This window comes from Prenolepis imparis, unplaced genomic scaffold, assembly GCF_030444845.1.
Source record: "Prenolepis imparis isolate NDT839.2.m4 unplaced genomic scaffold, iyPreImpa1.0 SCAF_38, whole genome shotgun sequence".
NCBI lineage: Eukaryota > Metazoa > Arthropoda > Insecta > Hymenoptera > Formicidae > Prenolepis > Prenolepis imparis.
In genome coordinates, this window is record NW_028141196.1 from 185,061 (window position 1) to 207,989 (window position 22,929).

The 22,929-nt window shown below is 27.3% G+C and overlaps 1 pseudogene across 1 annotated transcript; it reads left to right on the forward strand.

Moving 5' to 3' along the window:
- Positions 1-5,322: 5,322 nt before the first annotated feature.
- LOC145947035 (uncharacterized) lies at positions 5,323-15,631 on the forward strand (annotated as a pseudogene). Its single transcript, XR_014427114.1, has 12 exons — positions 5,323-5,396; positions 5,692-6,095; positions 7,055-7,150; positions 7,804-7,994; positions 12,028-12,266; positions 12,445-12,603; positions 13,370-13,504; positions 13,582-13,671; positions 13,759-13,839; positions 14,380-14,609; positions 14,727-14,886; positions 14,971-15,631. The product of XR_014427114.1 is annotated as an uncharacterized LOC145947035 (transcript).
- Positions 15,632-22,929: the final 7,298 nt, after the last annotated feature.

A 22,929-nucleotide genomic window follows, 5' to 3' on the forward strand; every position in this document is an offset into this window, starting at 1 on the left:
GCAAATTAATGCTTGAATCAGCTGATTTCTGTCAAAAGATACACTCGGCCAAAAAAAACGGTACTTTTAAAAAGTAGTAAAAAATTGTATTATGATCTGTTACAAAAGGAAATATTTAAAAATGAAAGATAATAACTTGCAATTCGTAGATTAACTTTAAAGAATTTACCGAATATATATAAAGATTTAATTTTTTGGATATTCAAGTTTTAATTATTGTCGTATTAATTCAGTATACATATTAAAATCACGAGCGCTTTTTAATTATGTAAGGGCTAGTCAATGCTTTATTAGAAAATGATTATGTGTTACCTCAGGAAAGATTCAAATGACTATGAAAAACGATTCCAATTTATCTTATAATGGCACGTATAATATAGGTATAACTAAAAGTATTAATATTAATGGACTGTCACGTACTTCTCTGGAAGAATCCAAAATATATTACAGTTCCGGTCAGCTTCCAGAAAGCCATTTCACGGTGTTCGGATCTAAACTTTATTTCAAGTAGAAGATTTCTTTATTAAAAAAAATTAAATGTTTTTACATATGTTTATTTACATGTATAACTGTAAAACTGTACAAAAAAGACGTTAAAAAATTTTATTTAAATAATTAAAACTGCATAAGCAAAAAACTTGATATAAAAAACAGATGTATGTACCTATAAAGTTTATTAATATTACATTTAAAATTGCCACATTTATAAATAGATGTTATGTAGTATAAAATTATGCTTTTATAATTATAAATGTAGTCGTATACATATATTAAACGTAAACATAATATATGTTATGAAATTTTTATATTTAAAAATAAGAATTTTTTATATTAACGAGTCCTTACTTCCTGGAAAATTGTTAAAGTAGCATCAATACTTTTAGTAAAACACATAATATTTTTAATGTTCCTGACAACAATTTTCTTCTCTTTTACGCGATTTTTACGAGATTCTCGACTATGAGTAATCAATACTGATCAATGTTCCATGCGATCTTCTCAATGATTCAGATATACTCGAATCGATGTTCCTTCATGTCTCTCGATTACTTCTTTGTAACACGTCAACTTCGTGTGCCTGCGTGAATGTGTATAAATTACGAGTTTTTATATCTGAATATTACTTTGTGAAACTCTATTTCATGATTAATTATAATAATCTTTATGATCGAATTATAAAATAATTGATAAATCAATAATTACTGCATTTTCTTCGATCAAAATGTACGCAGTAAAATGTATGTAGTATCCCAGGTAGCAACCACACGTCATTTTGACGTCTCAAATTGGTCAGTCACTGACTACTTGTGACGTCATGACTTGACGTTTTTATGACGTAAAAATGACGGTCTAATGTCACAGACTGTTGACGTCACGAAAAGAACCACATTTTGACGTCATCTCATGACGTCTTTCCTGATTAATATAATGACGTTATTAGAACCACATTTTGACGTCATTGCATGACGTCTTTCCTGATTAATGTAATGACGTTATTAAGACGTTCTTAGACCCTGCGCACAATAGAGAAAATATTAGGAATAAATATTAAATATTAGGAATAATTATTTTAAAATAATAAAATCGAAAAAACTTTGCTATAAAAATACAAATTCGAGTATAGAGGACTAATAAGACTTTTATACTCTAATTTATATATCAAGATTTATTCAATTTTTTACTTTAAAATAATTTTTATTCCTAATATTTAATATTGATTCCTAATATTTTTTTATAGTACGCAAGGTTTTAATATAATTAACAATTAATAAGTGCGGCGCACACACACATATACACACACACATACACATACACACACACATATATATATATAAAACTTGAATAAAATATGTAAATATATGTATATATATAAATTTTTTATTAATTATCAAATTTTAATATAAACAGAAATTTTTTAAATATATTATGTACGAATATAATTATCAAAAACTTATTTTATAATAGTCATATATGTATATAATATAAAAACTTATTATTAAACTGTAGAATCATAATAATAATAATGTATATTTGTGATTATATTAATAGCTATCTCAAATTGCACAATATGCATTGCACATTATGATTGCTAAATTAAAATAAATAAATTTTCACAAATATTAAACTAAAAATTAATAATAAAAGAATATTAATCAATGTTGTGTATGATTGGAAAACATACATAAGTATTATCATCAATATAAGGTACTACAATACATTTGCTGCTAATGAGACTAATAGGCCATATTTTGAGATTACTAAAATCTTTGAGAATATATATATTAAGTAGCGATGAGTCGCACGGATATAGATATAATGGTGATTGTTTAATAAAATATTTTCCAATAACGAAAATATCACCATTTGTTGTTTTTACAATATTATGTATTTCTATTACTTCTGCGTTACTCAAACTACAATAACTGTCTGCAATGCTGTAGCGATTGATAGAAAATGACAAATTTGTAAAACTGATTTTTTTATATTGTTTGTACCATTGACAAGAATTATTGTTTAATAAAGGTCCATTTTTATGTTCCATGTCAACAAAATATTTAGCTTTGACTTCTTTTAAGTTACATTTATTTATTTCTAAGGAAGAACAATTTATTTCTTGAATTCGACGATGTATTTGCTGTAATGGATTATTAGAAGATCTTATTAATTTTTTTAATTGACCAAGATAATTTTCAAACGGAAACGCAGAATATTCATCTAAAGGACCATAAATTTCTACGTCGTCGCATATATGTGTTAAGAGATGAATATTGTAAACAGCAAATTCTAGACCGTACAATTTATTTTTGCAATGATTGATAAAAGTTAGTAAGCATTCTCGTGCGAATGAAATTCCAAAATTATTTATATGTTTTTGTGATATTAATATAGAAATAGCAACATGCAATAATAGAAAATTTTCATAAATAGCTTTGTCTACAATATCTTTTAAAACTAAAGGACCGATGTAAATCAAAAAAGTTCTAAACTCTGTGGCTTTCCAATACGCTAGCTCATTTAATGACCGTGGTATTCTATTAAACTCCAATGGAATAAATGGCTGTAAATTAATGAGACGTTGTGAGAGAACTTGTACCTTTCTGTTAGGTAATCTAACGTTTAGTGGACCTCCAATCCATGTATTTAATAGCTTTCTCATTACGCCTAAACATATGTTATGCATGTAGTCTGTGGGAAAAGATGTTATTAAATCTATAGGTAAATCTATTAAAGGAGATGGGCCATGATGGTGATCATCATCTATCTGTTTTCTAAAAGATTCGTCTGTGCGCTTTTGAGCTGTTTCACTTGTAAAAACAACTTTATTTTTATAATATTCTCCAGGTTCAACACATTTATCACATGAAGAATATCCCGAATGTGTCTTTGTACATTTTAAAAAAGCACGAGCAGGAGCATCGCATATAAAACTATGAATTTCTATTTTAAAGTGATTCCCATTAAAATCAAATCCATTTTCTAATAAATCATTTAATTCATCTATAAAATTCCTTAAAAAAAGATTTAAAGGTTTAGGCTTCGACGTACCACAAAAAATTGAAATACTAAATGGAATACTACGAAAATTTTTAATAAGTCCCAGAATAGGCCATAGTTGTAATTTGTTACTTTTAAACAATGGGATACCATCTACATTAAAACAGATTTTTAATGTTTCACCAGGTTTTAAACATTCTTGGGTATGCTTTTGTGACAATACATTTTTCAAAGCTATGTTCAAACCTAAATAACAAAATTCTCCAGTTTCTAATTTATTAATTTGCGTAAAAATTGGAGTTTTCAATAATGTACGGGAATCTAATGGTAATTCTGGGTGATAAGGGGAAAGTATGCGCAAAAGATCTGTTACAGCTAAATGTGATATGTGTCTTTCAATGGCCCATTTCCTTAATTCATACATAAAATTACTTTGATTATCTAAGCTACTGTTTATATCTGTGTCAGAAGAATTATTTATTACCTTATTAGAAAAATTAGATACGGCATCAATGGTTAAATAGTTATCGTTTTGAAAATTTAAAGAGACAATAACATTTTCAAAATTTTCAGTATTGCTCGTTTCATTATTAGTACTTGTAATTCTATTAGTATCTAAATCATTTAACGATTCATTATATATTTCGTTTGATAGGTTCAAATTATTACAAGTTCTATTAGAAACATTAGCAGCAAATATTTTGTTTACAGCTTGCGTTACTCTTCGATATTGTTGGCGCCGTCCAACAAATTCTTTACGTTTACGTCTAATTTTTAACATAATGATAAATTTTTGCAAATAAACGAAAAAAAGATGTTTTGATAACCAATTATTAAAATAAATAAAGCAAACTTAAAAAATAAAATTAATAAAATTAATATTAATTTATAAATAGACAAAATAAAAATAAAAAGTAATACATACGTGTAGAATATAATATTTAAATTTTATAACCTTTCTTGTTATTTTTTTTTCAAACTTTCCTTTAATCTATCAGAAGCGTGTTTTAACCAAGTTTTGATTGCATCCTCAATATCTTTTTCTGTGGTTGAAGGTGATTTTATTTGCACACCGCCTATAAACAAAACAGAAAAATTTTAAACAATTTATTTTATAACAAATTATATATTATATCAAGAGAGAAATTTTATTTTTTATTAATTTTAATTAATTTTTGTAAAATATTTAATATTGTCAAACTTACGGATTATCACAGTCTTCAAAGAAAGCTTCTCAAAAGCTTCCTTATTTTTGTGTCCTGCAAAGTTAAAATCTTTCGCAAGTTCGTTAGTTAAAACGTGTTTTAAAATTTTATTAGTTCTCGCAGTAGTAGTGTCACCTCCTAATGTTGAGAAGAACAATGACTGTAAAATAATAAAAAAAATTAACATCAATGCACGTATAAACACATATATGTACATATACACAACACATGCATACACATACATAGTAATAGTAGTAGTAGTAGTAGTTATAGTAGTAGTAGTATAATAATCCCAGCAAACACAGATTATAATTATTATATAACCTACAAGTAACACGTAATATAACAGAAGTTATACGTTATTAATGTTAATGTTACATTATTTTCTTTTGTAACTGCAATATAATAATGTTTTAAAACTGTTATATGCTTTTGATATTTACTGGTTATAACAGTATAACAGCAATACAATGGAAATATTACATGTTATATAACAAGCGTTGCGTTAGCATTACTTTAATGTTATATATTTTGTAATATGCGCCATTTTAAAATTTTGCCGCGCAACAAGCATTTCCGTGTCCTGTGTGTGTGTATGTATATGTGGAAGCCATGTTACTGAGAAGAAATAGCTCTTTCCGGTTTCCCGTTCTGATGTGATCTGCACGGAATTGTCGTGGATAATTTATATCAAAGGTAATCCTTTTAGTCTTTATAAATAATCAGCTAATATATATACAAAACATTTTCTACACAACATGTTAAAGTAAATTGATCTATATTATTCTTTTCTACTAATATTTGTTCGAAATCTTACAAAATTGCTGTTCGAAAAATCTAGGTTATGCTCCACGTTGCAATCTAAATTCTTCGTATAACGTGCTATTTTGTTACATTTTGAGGTGGATGAATAAGCGCTTTACCATTTTAAATTATAAACACCATAATTATGTGCAAATATCGATAATTTATTTCAAATATCTTGTTGCAGCGTTCTCCTTGCTGTGTAGAGCACTGAATCATTGCAGCGTTCTCCTTGCTGTGTAGAGCACTGAATCATTGCAGCATTCTCCTTGCTGTGTAGAGCACTGAATCATTGCAGCGTTCTCCTTGCTGTGTAGAGCACTGAATCATTGCAGCGTTCTCCTTGCTGTGTAGAGCACTGAATCATTGCAGCGTTCTCCTTGCTGTGTAGAGCACTGAAGCATTACAGCATTCTCCTTGCTGTGTAGATCACTGAATCATTGCTGCGTTCTCCTTGCTGCATAGAGCACTGAATCATTGCTGCATTCTCCTTGCTGCGTAGAGCACTGAATCATTCAGTAGCGAAAGCTGTCCCATGTGAGGCCCTGTGTTTAAATTTATAAAAACGACAACTGTTTCATCGAAAGTGCTGTAAGTAAATGATACAAATACCTGTAATAATAATGCTTATTTACTGATTATGTCTAGCGATGACCATTTACATCTAATAAAGAGAATGTTCAGTTAAACACTTATAAGAGCCAATTATCAGTTCTTATAGGTCTATTCAATTGCATCTTTTTTATTGATAAAAATGTTTATCGATATTAATTAAAATACAAGTTATTTTAATTGTCATTAAAACTCGCTAGTCGAAAATAATAATAAGAGTAGTGGAAATGATCGACCAAAACTAGCAATTCAAATTTGTTTTATTTAAATTTCACACGACGTTTCGACCATATGATTCTGGTCCTTTTCAAGTGCAACAAATTAAATTAATTTTAGTTACATCTCAATTTTACACCAAATATCATTAAGCGGAGTTTTTTTTAAAACAGTCAAAAATAGAAAGTGCGAGATAGCAATCAACTTATCTTCCCGAAGGATAAGTTGATTGCTATCTTGCACTTTCAATTTTTGACTGTTTTTAAAAAAAACTCCGCTTAATGATATTTGGTGTAAAATTGAGATGTAACTAAAATTAATTTAATTTGTTGCACTTGAAAAGGACCAGAATCATATGGTCGAAACGTCGTGTGAAATTTAAATAAAACAAATTTGAATTGCTAGTTTTGGTTGATCATTTCCACTACTTTTATTATAAATTTTTTTATTATATATATTTTAAATTAAATAAATTATTTAATTAAATAATTCCTTCATTGGATATTAATATTGTATCTGTATTGGATATTAATATTGTAACAAGTATCATTCTATCTTTTATTATGCCTGAATGTTGAAAAAAGATGGAATGATGATTGTGTCAGCTTGTGTCAACTTGTGTCGCTAAAAGGAAAGCACCCATTATTAGATATGTTAATTGTTATTTATTTATAATTACAATTTATTTATGTTTGTTATTTATTGCTTTGTTTCTATTGCAGGACTTATTTTATTGAAAAAGTTTTGGTTTTTCAAAGTTTTGATATTTACATTTGGGTGAAAACTACTGTGATATTTGGCTGCTACAGAGTGGACACGTAAGTTATAACAATTAATTATTCTAAACTCAGATAACAAAATGATGTCAAATTATATATACATAACGTTTTAATGATTGTTGAATACGTCATTAAGTTGTCTTAACACGTTATTCTGCTACCTGGATTGTTTCTATGATTCGTACATTTGTGTCTGTGTCATAAATAATAAAAAAGTAATAAAAGATAAAAAAGGAACATTGCTAAAAAAATTAAGCCAGAATTTTCAATAAACTATAACTTCACAAGTCAGTATAACTTATAATAATATTAGTCATAATCATAAAGCCATAAGCGAGTCAATTTTTACAAAAATATTTGATCGTGATTAATTTATTTATTTACATAAATAAATATTAGTCATAAAGCCACAAGCGAGTCAATTTTTATGTGAAACATAAAAATATAATTAATTATTATCAAGTTCAAAATCCATGCGCGCATAAATTTATTATCTATTTAACAAATAAAAAATTAAACAGTTTTTATTTGTATGCTAACGTAAATTTACCTCAAAGTTGTGAATAGCATATTTCTACTGTACTTTATCGTGAGCTTTATATTTGATATGTGTAAAGTATTCTTATTTGTAATTTCTATTTTGCAACAGCCTAAAAGAAAGACTTTTACATCAATTATATTACTACTTTCAGAGAGAGTACAAGGATTTCTCTGCGCATCTCTGCACCTAGGACAATTATTTCCTTTAGTACAAGGAAAGGGACAATATTTCTCTGCATATCTCTGCACCTAGAAGGACGATTACTTCCTTTAGTACAAGGAAAGAGAGAGAGAAAAGATTTCTCTGCGCATCTCTGCACCTAGATAGACGTAAAGCCTATAGGTAAGTATGATCTCTTGTATATTGCATGTATATTTATATGTACACATATATATTGTGTTTATGCAGGGTGTTTCACTAAAAGTGGGCAATGTTTCTTGTAGCGAATATGTAAAACTAATCTCATAAATTTATAAATTTTTTTTATAATGCATCTTTATCGAGATACTTGTCTTTGAAGTTAAAATTTGAAAAGTATTTTTCTCAAATAACTTATATTACTCTGTGGATTTTAATAATTTATAATAATTACTTTATATTATAAGTAAAGGTCTTTAAAATAGCGTGTAAAATTCCTTTATATCATATCATAGAGCCAGAGATGGACTACCTTTAAGCCTTTTAACAGATAAAATTTTTACAAAACTTTTTATATTTTTAAGTTTTTTTTAGGATCATTCCACAATAAATTACAAATGTCCTCGATGCCAGTTGACAAATGCCGATTTACCAATTATAGCAAAGCAACTTGTCAGCTCATTGGTTAATCGACAACTATTAACTGTCAACGAGAATATTTTCAACCTATTATAGAATAGCCCTCAGATTCTCCACATCTTTTTCTAAAAAAAAAGATACTTTTGTAAAAGTTTACTGTTTTCGAGAAAAACACATTTAAACGATACAAAGTAAATTCAGATGATAGAACAATAATTTTGAATAAAATAGTACGAAATTGCATTGTGTTAAAACTTTTTAAAATGAAATAGATTTAGCCGAAATTTAAAAAACAACTTTAATAATTTGCTTTTAATATTTATTTATTTAGGTATAATTAGCTAATACTTGTGTAAGCACAATCCTATAGTCAGCATGCCTAAAGATGTGAGGTATTTATCACAAAGACGAAGGAATCAAATTATTAATCAAACTTCACATAATAGTAATATTTCATTAGAATCCGTTTTACCGGATGTTTTACTGAATGTATCATCTAATATAGTAGATAATAATATAGTAGATAATAATGTAGTAGATAATAATATAGTAGATAATAATATAGTAGAAGAAGCGGCAAAAAGCGTAAATTCTGATAAAATTTTTTGTAACAATAATATATTATTTGAAGATATAATATACCAATCGGAGGAATCATCAGAATCATCAGTAGAGTTAGAGTCACCATTTAAAAACAATGAAAATACTGATTTACAAGATAATATTGCATTAACAGACAACAAGCAAAGCTTACGGGAAGATTTACAAAGATTAATTATAAATCATAATATACCTCACAGTACTGCTAACGAATTACTTAAAATATTAAGAAAACATGGTCATGTAGAATTACCTGGTGATGTTAGAGTTTTAGTTCATACACCACGTAACGCGTCAATAAATATTAAATGTATGGGTAATGGTCGGTATGTACATTTCGGTCTTAATTCTGCTCTAAAACGATCCATAGAAATTTATTCCAAATTTATTAAGACAGATGAAATTAAAATAAACATAAATATAGATGGTTTACCAATTTCAAAAAGTTCTGGTAGCCAATTATGGCCTATAATGGGATCGATTGAAAATATTAGTATTCCTACATTGCCATTTGTTATTGGTGTGTATCATGGTATGTGTAAACCAAACGATGCAAATGATTTTCTCTCCGGTTTTGTTAACGAATTTTTGTTTCTCTCCGAAAATGGCATAACTGTTTTTAACAATAAATATAAAGTTAGTATTAAGGCAATACTGTGTGATGCTCCAGCCAAATCATTCATCACTTATACGAAAGGTCACACAGGATATTTTTCATGTTCGAAATGTATACAAGAAGGTGACTTTGTAATGAATAGAGTAACTTTTCCTGAAATTAACAATACTTTACGTACAGATGACTCATTTAAAAATCGAACTCAAATTGAACATCACACAGGCAATTCTATATTGGAAAAGCTTTCCATCGGGATGATTTCACAAATTCCGCTCGATTATATGCACCTTGTTTGCTTGGGTGTTACAAAACGATTGTTGACATTATGGATAAAAGGAAATAGAAATAACAGATTACATGTAGAAAATATTAATTTAATTTCGCAACATTTAATGAATATGAGACATTGCATTCCTTCTGAATTTGCAAGAAAACCTCGACCTTTAGTTGATATTGATAAATGGAAAGCTACGGAATTGCGTCAATTTTTGTTATATACTGGAATAGTAATTTTAAAGTCAACCATTCCTCCGATTTGGTATAATCACTTTCTTTCCCTTAGTGTTGCGATAAGAATAATGGCTGATCCACAAATCTGTACGACATTTGTAACTTATGCACATTCGTTATTATTATGGTTTGTTTCTAATTACGGGACTATTTATGGTGAAGAATATCTGTCGCATAATGTTCATAATCTTATTCATATTAGTAATGATGTAAAAACTTTTGGTTCTCTTGACAATTTTAGTTGCTTTAAATATGAAAATAATATGCAGAAGATTAAAAAAAAATTGCATCAATGTGGAAAGCCTTTAGAAGAATTATCAAATCGCCTATTTGAAGAATTACAGCAACCAATTATACCGAGTTCCATCATACACTATCCGATTGTTGTTTATAGTAAAAATAAAATTTCGTGTGTTCAATATGAAAATTTCAAAATTGCAATAACAGAAAATGATAAGTGTGCTGTACTTGATGATAATTCTATAGTTTTTATTTTGGATGTAGTTAAAGAGGACAGTACATTATTCTTTCGTGCAAAACGTTTTTTAAATCCAAAATCTCTTTTCACTGTGCCATGTGCTTCAGAAAAACTAGGTATATATGTCATTTTAAACACAACTGCTTCAGAAATTATAACAATTCCACTCACTAAAATTAAAAAAAAATGTTTAATATTGAAAAATATAGATCAGGTCGATTCTTATATTACAATTCCGCTTCTTCATACTAACAATTAGATGCGCGCTGTAAATTTTTTATGAATTCGTATTTTTTTGTATGTTTCGTATTTTTATATGCTTTACTGATAAATAATTCTAAAAATAGATTGTGAATAAAATGTAAGTCATTGTAATGTATTCCTTTTTGTCTTGAGCTATACAGCACAGATGATTGCAGTAACATTGCAGGAACCTTGTTACATTCAATGTAGTTACATTCAATGTAACTGCAACAGGGTTGGCAAAATTCCATATTTTTTTTATAAAGTCCATGCCAGTGGTAAAAATCGGTATTTTCCGGAAAAAAACCGGCAAAAACTGGCATTTTCTAAAAACGATAAATTAAATAAATTTTTGAATAAATATATGGTAAAAATTTTTAATTTTGCATATTATGTTTTTTTTTCATTAGACCAAAAATTAATATAAACTTTAGTAATATCTTCAAAGTTTTAAAAAAATGTATTTCATATATTGAATAAAAAAGGACTTTATATTTCTCTCGTTTTTTTTAAATTATAGTGATTAATATGATTTATTAATTAAAACAAATTTTTTCATAAAGTTATATAAATATATTTTAATGTAATATTATTTTTGCCAGTTTATTTATTCCATTGAATAAAATCCGGGACGGTAAAAACCGGAATTTACCATGGTTTTTTCCACCCACTGGACTTTTCCGGCCAACCCTGAACTGCAACGCTCCTGCAATGTTACTGCAATCATCTGTACTGTATGAGAAGTAATGCTAACTTATATACTTGGAAATTTGCAAGTTTTATCTATATTGAACGAATATTTGTAAGGTGAGTTAAGTGTTTTCAAGTATGCTGTATTAATATTAATATTTAATTTTTTAATTTTGCATTTGCCAATATAATATAGACTGCTTTCGCAAAAAATCAAAATAATCAGGTTAAGATAATTCGTGTGATTAGTCAAATCTGAACTTCATTGAATAAAATTTCAATAAGATGCAATGAAATTTCAGATTTGAGCAATCACAGCACGGATTATTTTAATTTGGATCATTTTGATTTTTCGCGAAAGCAGCCATAGTTGATGTCATGAAATATATATATTTTAATTTGTGAAATAATTTTATATACTGCAATATACTATACATATAATATACTGTTTCCTTTTACAGATTATATTGAAAAATGGAAAATCAGGGCGAATTTATAGTAAAGACATATGCAGTTGTCAAATTTCTGACAGACAGTTTATACTCCGAGGTGCCAATATCGTGGCTTACACGCGAGGACAATAATCAGTTGTGTTATTGGCCGCCACGGAAAATTAATGCTAAAGTTGTGATAGCCAATTATACAAGCTCGAATGTAGAAACTTGGAACCTATATGAAGTTGAAGTCATAAAATACTGCAGTAAGTACTTATGGATTCATATCTTGAGTATATATGCCTTGTTATTATATTACACTATTATTAGATCATATAAGTTAAAATTGAATATATTATTATTGTTGTTATTATTAGTATTATTATCCTTAACTCATACGCCCACGCATAGATTAATGTAGATATCAACTTTTTGTTTTTATAGCATCTTTAGAAGCTGCAAGGAAAAGTGCAGCTGACTCTAATTATGAAACAACTGATGAAGATAGGTTGGGACGTGGTAAAAGGCAACGCATTTCTTATAATCGATTTAGCAGCGAAGAAGAGGAAAATTATGTGTCTCGATCATGTAAAACTTATAAAAGTATGTATTATAAGAAATTGTTTCATTATATTTAGTATACAGGGTGTCTGACTGCCCCCGTAAGTCTGCTCGTGTGCAGATAGATTAAGTCAAACTAAACACAAAAGTCCTGTATCATTTTGCAAATAACCATATAAAAATTTGAGTTATTAATTTAAGAAGATTGTAAATAATCGTATATGATCGTTCTTTTTTATTTAATAACTCTAAATAATACGTAGTTATTTGTAAAATGAATTTAGAACAGAGGACTTTTATGTTTAGTTTGACTTAATCGCTATTTGTACACGAGCGGACGTATAGGAACAGTCAGATATCCAGTACATTATAATTATGCATTAGTCTCTTGATTTTTTATTTTATTTAAAATAAAATTTAATTTAAATATATTTGCATCCTTTATTTTACTAAAAATGTACATATTTGAGTATATAGAGTTCAAATTTATTATCATATTTATTAATAATTACAAATATAAAATATTTCTAAATATTAAAAATTTCTACAGATAAAGTTATCTCGTTTTTGTACGGGATCTTTTGTAAGATAGAGAGTGATGCGTACGAAATTTAGTCTATACAGCCTTGTGTTCACGATGCTAGAAATCGGACCGAGAAATGTGTAGCCAATGAAATTGCTGCCTTTCCGTAAAAACTGCATATTTATTGGCTACACATTTCTCGGTCCGAGAACTAGGACTGATTTCTAGCATCGTGGACATAAGGCTTTACAGGAAAAATGTTTAAAAAATAATATTTTTTTACAGAGAAACCAATTAGTATGAATATAGTTTCTACTATTCCAGCCTGTCCGGACAACTTAAGATTAAACTATAACACATGCAATAATAATGAAGAAAAGGAAAATGATATGAATAACTTTCCACTTTCACAATCTTATGGTATGTATATTATGTAGTGTATTTAGTATTATTATTATGATATATTTTTATTATTATAAAACTATATATATTTCCAGAAAAAAAAAAGATTTGCACAAATTCCAGTTCAAGTTTTGAATCCAGTGAGAAAATATATAATATTTCTGAATTCCCCATAATATTGCAAGGTATACATATTATTGAAATGAACAAAAATTATAGTTATTGTAATAATTATAGTTATAGTATAATATATTAATGTCTTAATATTGTAGACGGTGCTTCATTATCTGCTCCATTATCTGAAGGAAATCTAGAAATGAAAGGATATCTAGAGGACTCAAATATAAAAATAAGTATGTATTAATATATACATATGGCTATTAATTTAGTAATAGCTACATGTATAAAAGAAGTTAAACTGATCCGTGCGCTGTGATTGGTCAAATTTGAAATATCAATAAGATGCAATGAAATTTCAGATTTGACCAATTACAGCGCACGGATCATTTTAATTTCGCGAAAGCAGCCCATTTAGCAACACAAGTCAACACAAGCATCATTTTATCTTTGTTTTACATTCTGTAAGAATAAAGATAGAATGATGCTTGTGTCGCTAAATGGAAAGCATACATCACATTCACACATATAACATGTACGCATGTGTACACTGTCCGTCATAATTTGTTACATTTTCCTAGCAAGTTTATGTAGAATATGTTACATCTTATATAAATTTGCCAGGAAAATGTAACGAATTATGACGGGCAGTGTACACATGCGTACATGTTATATGTGTGAATGTGATGTATGCTTTCCATTTAGCGACACAAGCATCAATATTATATATATATATATATATATATATATATAACATTATATTCATTACATTGCAGAAAGAAACCTGAAAGAAATAATACGCTCCCAAGCCACATCTAATTTAATATTGCAAGATATAAAAGAACGGATACAGCGAATTGAAGATGTTATAAGGAACCAGGCTCCAGTTTTAACGAAGAGCAGCGAGACTAGTCTTATTGCTGAACTATTACCCCTACAAACGGTTGAAAACATACGTAATTTTGATTTGCTGTTGCACGAGACCAACGAAGCAGTGACGCAATTTGTAAGTTTCAATAGCATTTTTATTTTAATATACACAACTGTTTTGTGATACGACATACAAATAGTCTTACTATAATAAAATATGGAAAGTTTTCTAATTGTTTATTTCTGTTTATAGAAACAATTTCTGTTAAGAATTGGTGGAAATAATCCTCGCGATATTATTCATCGCATTCTTTCCAAAATATTTTCCAATGAATGTGCTATAAGTTGCTCATGGAAAGGCATCCGTAATAATTTTAAAGTCTCTAACCTATATTTTATTAAAATTGTGAAAAGTATGTTCTATATATTATTTAAACATACCTATTTATCGAAAACTTTTTTATATTTTATTAACTCTATAATATATTTTTTTCCAGGAGAAATTATTTTTAAACATTCCAATTTCACGGAAGCCGAGTTTGATAATATGGCTGCGTTTTGCAAAACAACGGAAACAGAGAGAAGACAAAGGAAAAGATGTCGAACGTGAACAAAATAATGATGAAAGTAATTAAAAAAGTGAATCGCGAAAGACTGAAGATTAATACTACGATAATTACTGATAAAATAACCGAGATGTATTACTATAGGATAGCTAATTGTGATAACACTTGTTTGTGATATTTAGGAGGACTAAAACACGAGTTGCATATTCTAAAAAGGATTTATGAAAATTTGAAACAACAGCTCAAGCTTGAGACTATGTTGATCGCAATAATTCAAACGGAAACGAATATATTACAGGCCAACGAACTCATTATATGAAAGGAATGAGAAACGGTATTGTGCGCGAACGTACTTTCACAAGTAATTGACATGATAATAGTTATTATGTTGAGAAACATACATCACTTAAAATTAACAAGATGCTTAAGAAAAAATTATACAAAATCTTCATAAGCATAAATAAGTTTTTGTCTACAAAAAAATCTAAAAATAGAATACAAATTTTTAGTTCTTATAGATTTTATTTTCGTTTCCGATAAATTTAAGTTGACATTTTTAAAGTATGTTCATTTTCGTTTTGTATTAATTACGTGCAAGTTACTGATTATATAATTATCATTTTATTATCATTTTGTTTTTGTCTATAGAAAAATCTATAAAAATATAGTACAAATTTTTAGTTCTTATAGATTTTATTCTTATTTATATTTATGTTTTTGTCTAAAAAGTCTAATATGTACAAAATTAGTCTATATGTATTAATATATATATTACATATATATTCAAAAATGAATAATGAATAAAAGAAACTTTATATAAAAACAAATATAATTTATACCTTTTATTAATATATATATCAGCCATTTGAGAATAAAAATTTTAATTGTATATATACTTTTGTTACAAACGCGAATATTATATAAATATTAAATTTTTTAATTAATTCCATGCAAAATTAATCAAAATGTTCTTTAGTTTTGCTTGAAATTAGTTAAATAATTTAATATTTATAGTATTTGCGTTTGTAACAAGTATGCAATAATTAAAATTTTTATTCTCAATATATATATATATATATATATATATATATATAACTATTCAGTAACAAAAGTATATAAGTTTTATAACATAATTCTTATAATTTACATTACAGTTATATAAATTTTTAACTAATATTTGTACATGTTATGTAAGTATTATATAATTTTGAAGAAAATTATATAACACGTTATTTACATGTTACATTAAATGTTATATAGCTGTAATATATATGAGTAGGAAATTACTACTAACGTGTATATAACCTTATACCTTTGTGTTATATTGCGTGTTACATTTCGTTTTATTATGACAATATAATAGTTATATACCCGTGTTTGCTGGGATAGTATATGTCTGTATATGTATGTTAAAACATGTGATTTAAATAAATACAGGGTTGGCCATATTAGGTGGACCCATCTGGTAACACTGTAACTTTGACAAGGAATGTGATAATGACTAATGATAGCACGTGTTCGAAGCGTCAGTCTTAGGAGATTTTTGCTATGGAGCAACCACCAATCGAACGCTAAATGATTTTTCACTTGAACAGCAAAAAATGTGTTTTTTTTTTCATGTTTTTCTTTTAAATAAATGGGTCCACCTAATATGGCCAACCCTGTATATATACCACAGTGTGTTTATTTTCACGGGAGCTAAAATAATTTTCTAATAGTTGCAATTCTTCGCGTGTTTTCAATGGAAACTCAACAGGACAATTATCTGGGATAGAGAGCATGCCACCTTGAGTGTTGGAGTGCTTCAATATTCCATACATTTCTTTAACTTGTTCTCGCACTTTTCTTATTTCAGTAAAAATTTGTTCTGAAAAATTTAATATAAATAGGCAACCATTCTAGTATATAAAAAAATATCGTTTTATTATATAGAATAATAATAAGACATACCAGTAAGGCTACGAAAATATGGTACTCCATTCGCTTCATTAATAAGAGTTGAATTTACAGACTCTGATCGAGAACTGATGTTTGTGGAAACAGTTAAAGATGGTGATGGTATTGTGGTTCTATTTAAAAAATCTATCTCTTTTAATCTCCTACTAGGAGTATTGTGTGCAGGAATAGATTCAGAAGAATCTGAATTTATGTCTTGTTGCGATACTGTAATATAACAAATTTAAAGAAAAATTAGAAAACAAAATTTCAAAAATATATGGTGCTTTATTTTTTTTAAATATTTTGCTATTTCTTTATACCTGTTTCTGGTGGGTCTTTTGATGTCATAGATACTGATGATGGCATTGATGTTAAAGATTTTTTATGTTTATCTTGTAGCGCATGTGCTAAACATAATAATGCTTAGATAACAAAATGCTTCCAATATTTACAAAAAGATAAAATTAGATTTATAATTATTAATTAAAAATTTTAATTTCTAATTGAAAAATATTTTTACCAAATGTGGAAATCTTTGGTGGTCGACGTAAAGAATGATCACTTTCATCATCCTCTTCTTCACTAGTAGATATGTATTTAGAATTTCGTTTTGACTGTCTTTTCTTTGGTTGCTCTTTATCTTCCACTGTAGAAGACTGTACATCAGAAAACTCTTCACACTTTTTTAGTTTTTTACTAGCTTTCTGATATTCATCTATAATTAACAAAGATAACATAGTTAAATTCAAGTTTTATAAACATAACCTAATTTTTTATGCAATAAAATTTGTTAATTAAAAATATCACAATATAAAATATATAATAATATTAACTAAATAAACAATTAATATATTCAATACACTCAATATACTCAATACGCACACACACACATAAATATATATATTGTATACGTACCACAAGAAAAAAGTATTTGTTTAATACCGTATAATGTCCATGTTTGATCTTTTGGCTTTTCTTCGCGGAAGAGTGCTTTCTTAAATTGTGCACCAGTTTTATACGGAGGCCACCAAACCTCTTTTTTTCGTGGCGTTAACCATGAACAATGTACTAAAGCAATTGATGCTTCATTATCACTATCACTGATAATAAATTCGACTCCAACAAAAGTCATTTCAGTAATGACTATATAATCAAGAAAATATATAATGTATAATAAATAATTAAAAATTTATACGGAATTTTTTTGTTTGCGTCTGAACAAGCAGGATTTACACAAAGCACGTGAACCTAACCCTAACCTGACAATGAGACTGATAATTTTTTCGCGCCGATGTAGCAAACAGAACATGGGCGATAAATGATTGCGCGATTGCATGCGCGTGATCTGTTTCACGTACTTTACGTTCGCAATGCTCGTGGCATTATTTTATTTTTATTGTTTACCAAAAAAAAGACATTTTATGCTCGCAAGTGTTGCAAACGCTTTCTATTTGCTTTTGTTACTTCGACACGATATGATTGTACTCAAGTGGCAAACTAACGTCATTAAACGTCAAAATGACGTTATTTTTACGTCTAATGACGTCATTCGGCGTCAATATGACGTACGCTTGCAAATATTCGCATATATATATTTTTTATTTTAATATGTAGGATCTACCTATAAAAATTGTACGTTTGCGTTCGGCTCTTAAATGCCTATATCTATATATTTATATTAATTGTTTAAATAAATGGCATCCTTTTTTAGATTGACACCAAATAAAATGAATGTAGGACTTAAATATTACGTCATACTGATGTACTATATAATGACGTCATTATAAAATGAATGTAGGACTTAAATATTACGTCATACTGACGTACTACATAATGACGTCATTATAAAATGAATGTAGGACTTAAATATTACGTCATACTGACGTAAAATAAAGACGTCATTATAATGTCATTCAAATATGACGTCAGTTTTTGGTCACTTGACGTCATTCGTACGAACATGACTAGTATTCGACGTCAAAATGACGTGTGCTTGCTACCTGGGATATTCAATTGTATTAAAGATTGTTATACACACACAGACGTAATCAAATTTTTTTCGCAATTTTCAAAATCTACAAGTAGAAAAACGATAGAATAAAAAAACAAATAATATATTATTTATAATTATAAATTATAATTATAAAATATTAAATTATAATTATAAAGTATTATAATAAACTTGCTTTCTTGAAGCGTAAAAATTCCTAAATTTATTTTGGATAATATAGATATTATTTTTATGCTTTCAATGTATAGTAAACTTACTTCTTATTAGCATAAATTAATTTATCTTGCAATCCTATTTAGAGAATGAAGCTACTATAGATCGACGTGAATAGAATACCTACAAGCAAACTCAACTTGCCAATTATTTATTGCATTAATTATATTTCGGGACAATATTTGTCCGCATCTTTTAATTTAAACATTTGACCATTAACCCAGCGAGAAATGATTGGTTGAATCGATGTCAATTGCACGATCGATTCAATCACGATTTCTCTGGAAAGAGCATTTTATGATTATTTGCATGTATCAAAAAATCACTTAATGAATTACTGTTTCATTTAAAGAAAGGTCTATGATATGTGTAAGGCTGTATATAATTTTAAATACACCTTATGCACTTCTTTCATTTTTTTCACGAAGATTGTAAATATAAATATATTTTTTATTTTAAATATAAGGCAGTGCAATTGACAAATTAAAACTCTCTGTGAACAGTTTCCACGAATAATTATATTCTATATATATATAGTTTCATGGAAACTGTTCACAGAGAGAAATTTTTTCTTAGAATTTACTCTGAAAATCATGATAATCGTGAGACCATATGGTTTGAAAATAATTTTATGAAAATTTCTTTGATTAATATTTGTCACAATAAAAAATAATAATATCCATTAAAATAAAATATAAAATATGTTTGATTAATTTTACTAAGAGGATAGTAAAATTAATCAAGCATATTTAAAAAATTTTTTCATACTATATTGTCTCACGATTACCATGATCTTCTGGGGTAAATTCTAAAGAAGGTAAATTCTAAAAGAAAAATATCTCTGTGTTAGAAAAAGTAACTGTTGGAAATAACATTGATTGTGAGTATCATCGATCATGCAGAGCGTAATGAATCATACAGAGCGCAGCAAATAAAGCACGTCCAAGTTCTCGGACCGACTTCTAGCATCATCAGATTAAAGTTTTATTTATTATCATATTAATTCAGTATCATAGCACGAAAATGACAAACGCTTTTTAATTAGGCCAAGTCAATGCTTTATTAGAAAGTGGTAGAGAATTCCGTACTCCGTAAAACCGCTAGTTGCATAGATGCTATCTAAGAGAAGAATCAAATGACTTCTTGAAAAACGATTCCAACTTATCTCATTATGGCATTGCATGTTTATTTAAAACTTTAAACAGGTAAGACATTTTTTTCTCTATTTTTTCTTTAAGTAAGAACTATTTTTCTTAGTAAATAAATCATGAGAGCTTGACTTTCTTCGATTGTTGAAGGACTTTTGTCTCATAATTCAGTTTTTATATTAGTTTCAAATTAATTAATTAATTTCTTCTGATAAGTAACTCTATCTTAACTTGACTTTCTTTTTCACGAGTGCGTTTGTTATCATTAAAATTTCAATAATGTTTATATTTTAATATATATATATGGTATATATGTATATATTTTTATTATCATTTTCTTCATGATCATAAAAATTTTATAAATTCCTGTATTTAAAAACATCTTATATAAATTTTCTGGAGAGCACAATGCTATAAACTTTTGATTTATGTCTGATAAAAATATGTACATACATATATAACACACACATATATATATATATATATATATATATATATATATATATATATATATATATTAAGTGATAAATAGTGTATATAAATTCTCACATATAGCAAAAGTGACAGCTTATTGCGCATATTATTCATAGATTGATTAATTGTCCCCAATTCGAAGTTCAATTGCACCAATCTTTCACTTCGATGTTTAGTAGCTGTTGAGCATGCGAATTTATTTAACTCAAATTTTCTGATTTTCTATATAAATTTCGTTAAATAAAAAATAATTTACCCTGCAAGTTTTAAATAAAAATTAGTAAATTTAAACATATCTAGAGAAATAAAAATGTTTTAGAAATTACAAACAATTTATGTAAATGTGTCACAAACTTATTAAGTAACAAGAAAGATGAAATCAACGAAATCATTAATTTTTTTAATTCTTTCTTTTAAATCTAACAATTATATTATAATAATACATATTGTTTAAAAATTTTAATATATTGTCTGAATTAAATTAAATTTTAAGTTTTAATTTGATTACATAACATTGATTTTTGAATGTGTGACGTAAAATTAATAAACTTTATATACATTTTTTTAAAAATTAAAACTCTTTAGTTTTACGTATTTTACAGTTTTAATTACACAAATAGTGTATTATCTGCAATATATAACATTCAATTTTCTTCATGAAAAAAATCTTTTATTTGTGTAAAGTATATAAATTAGAGTATACGAGAATACTTTTCTTCGTAACTTCTTGGACCGCTTCAAAGATCCTCCAGAATCCCTAGATTTCCTGACGAAAACGTTATGGTCATTCTCGTTAGCGTTAACAGTTTTAGTAAAACACATAATGTTTGTAACGTTTCTAACATAACAATTTTCTCTTCTTGTAGATATTTTTATACTAAATGTTCCATGTAATCTTCACAATGATTTAAATACTACTAATCGAATTGATGTTCCTCCATGTATCTCGATAAATTTTGAGTTTTCTCTTACTTAATAAAACTCTTAGTTGATAAAACTATTTCAAGATCGATTATAATGATTTATATAATCAAGCTATAAAACTATATAGTATATTTTCTTCGATTAAACTCAATGTACAATGTAACGAGTGTAGTATATTCGATTGTATCAAAAACAATAATATAAGCGTAATTAAATTTCGCAATTTTCAAAACTTTCAAGTAGAAAAGCGATCAAATGAAAAAGAATATAATATTATTATTTTACAACATATTTTACTTTCTTAATATTTTTAATATATTATTATTTCAAAATTTAACTAACAAATTACCGTTTCATTAATATTTTTTTGACAGAAATCAGCTATTTAAGACGTTTATACGGATTTAATGAACGTATCAACGACGCACGAAAATCCAATACCTTAATTATTGATTGTATTGCATAAAAGTATTCAAATGGGATCTGCATTTAAGAACCTACGTTAATCTCTTTAATCATTATTTTAATACGATGTTTGAATTCGCTTGTTCGATAACAGAACACAAAATTTATTGCAATAAAGTAAGCTTGTAGAAGTTTTTGATTATAATAAATTATTTTTATATGTTAAGATCTTTTTTTTATTTCAAACCGGACCCTACTATAAAAATGAGCCTCATATAGGATATATATATATATATATATATATATATATATATATATAGAATATAATTATTCGTGAAAACTGTTGGAATAAGTAACTGTTGGAAGAAACACTGATTGTGAGTATCATCGATCAAGCAGAGAGAAATGAATCATAAACAGAGGGCAGCAAATAAAGCATGATCAGATCGGTCTAGTCTGCGGAGTCAGTTATGATTGCGATTGCCACGAGAAAAGACAATGTTGCGCGTTATTTGATTCAAATAATATACTGTCATATAAACATCACACATCAATATGCACAAATAGTGGATTCTAAAAACATGCATAGTATACAGTATACAATATGCATAGAAAAAGTAATCATAATTTTTTATATTTTTAGTGAAACAAGAAATGACAAATATCTCAATGTGGATAATATTTTTATGCTTGAATAGCGGTGAAAGTGATAGAAAATCTAAAATTCTATAATTTTTGGATTGCTTATAAATTGTTCCATTATCTTTTTATTGATTA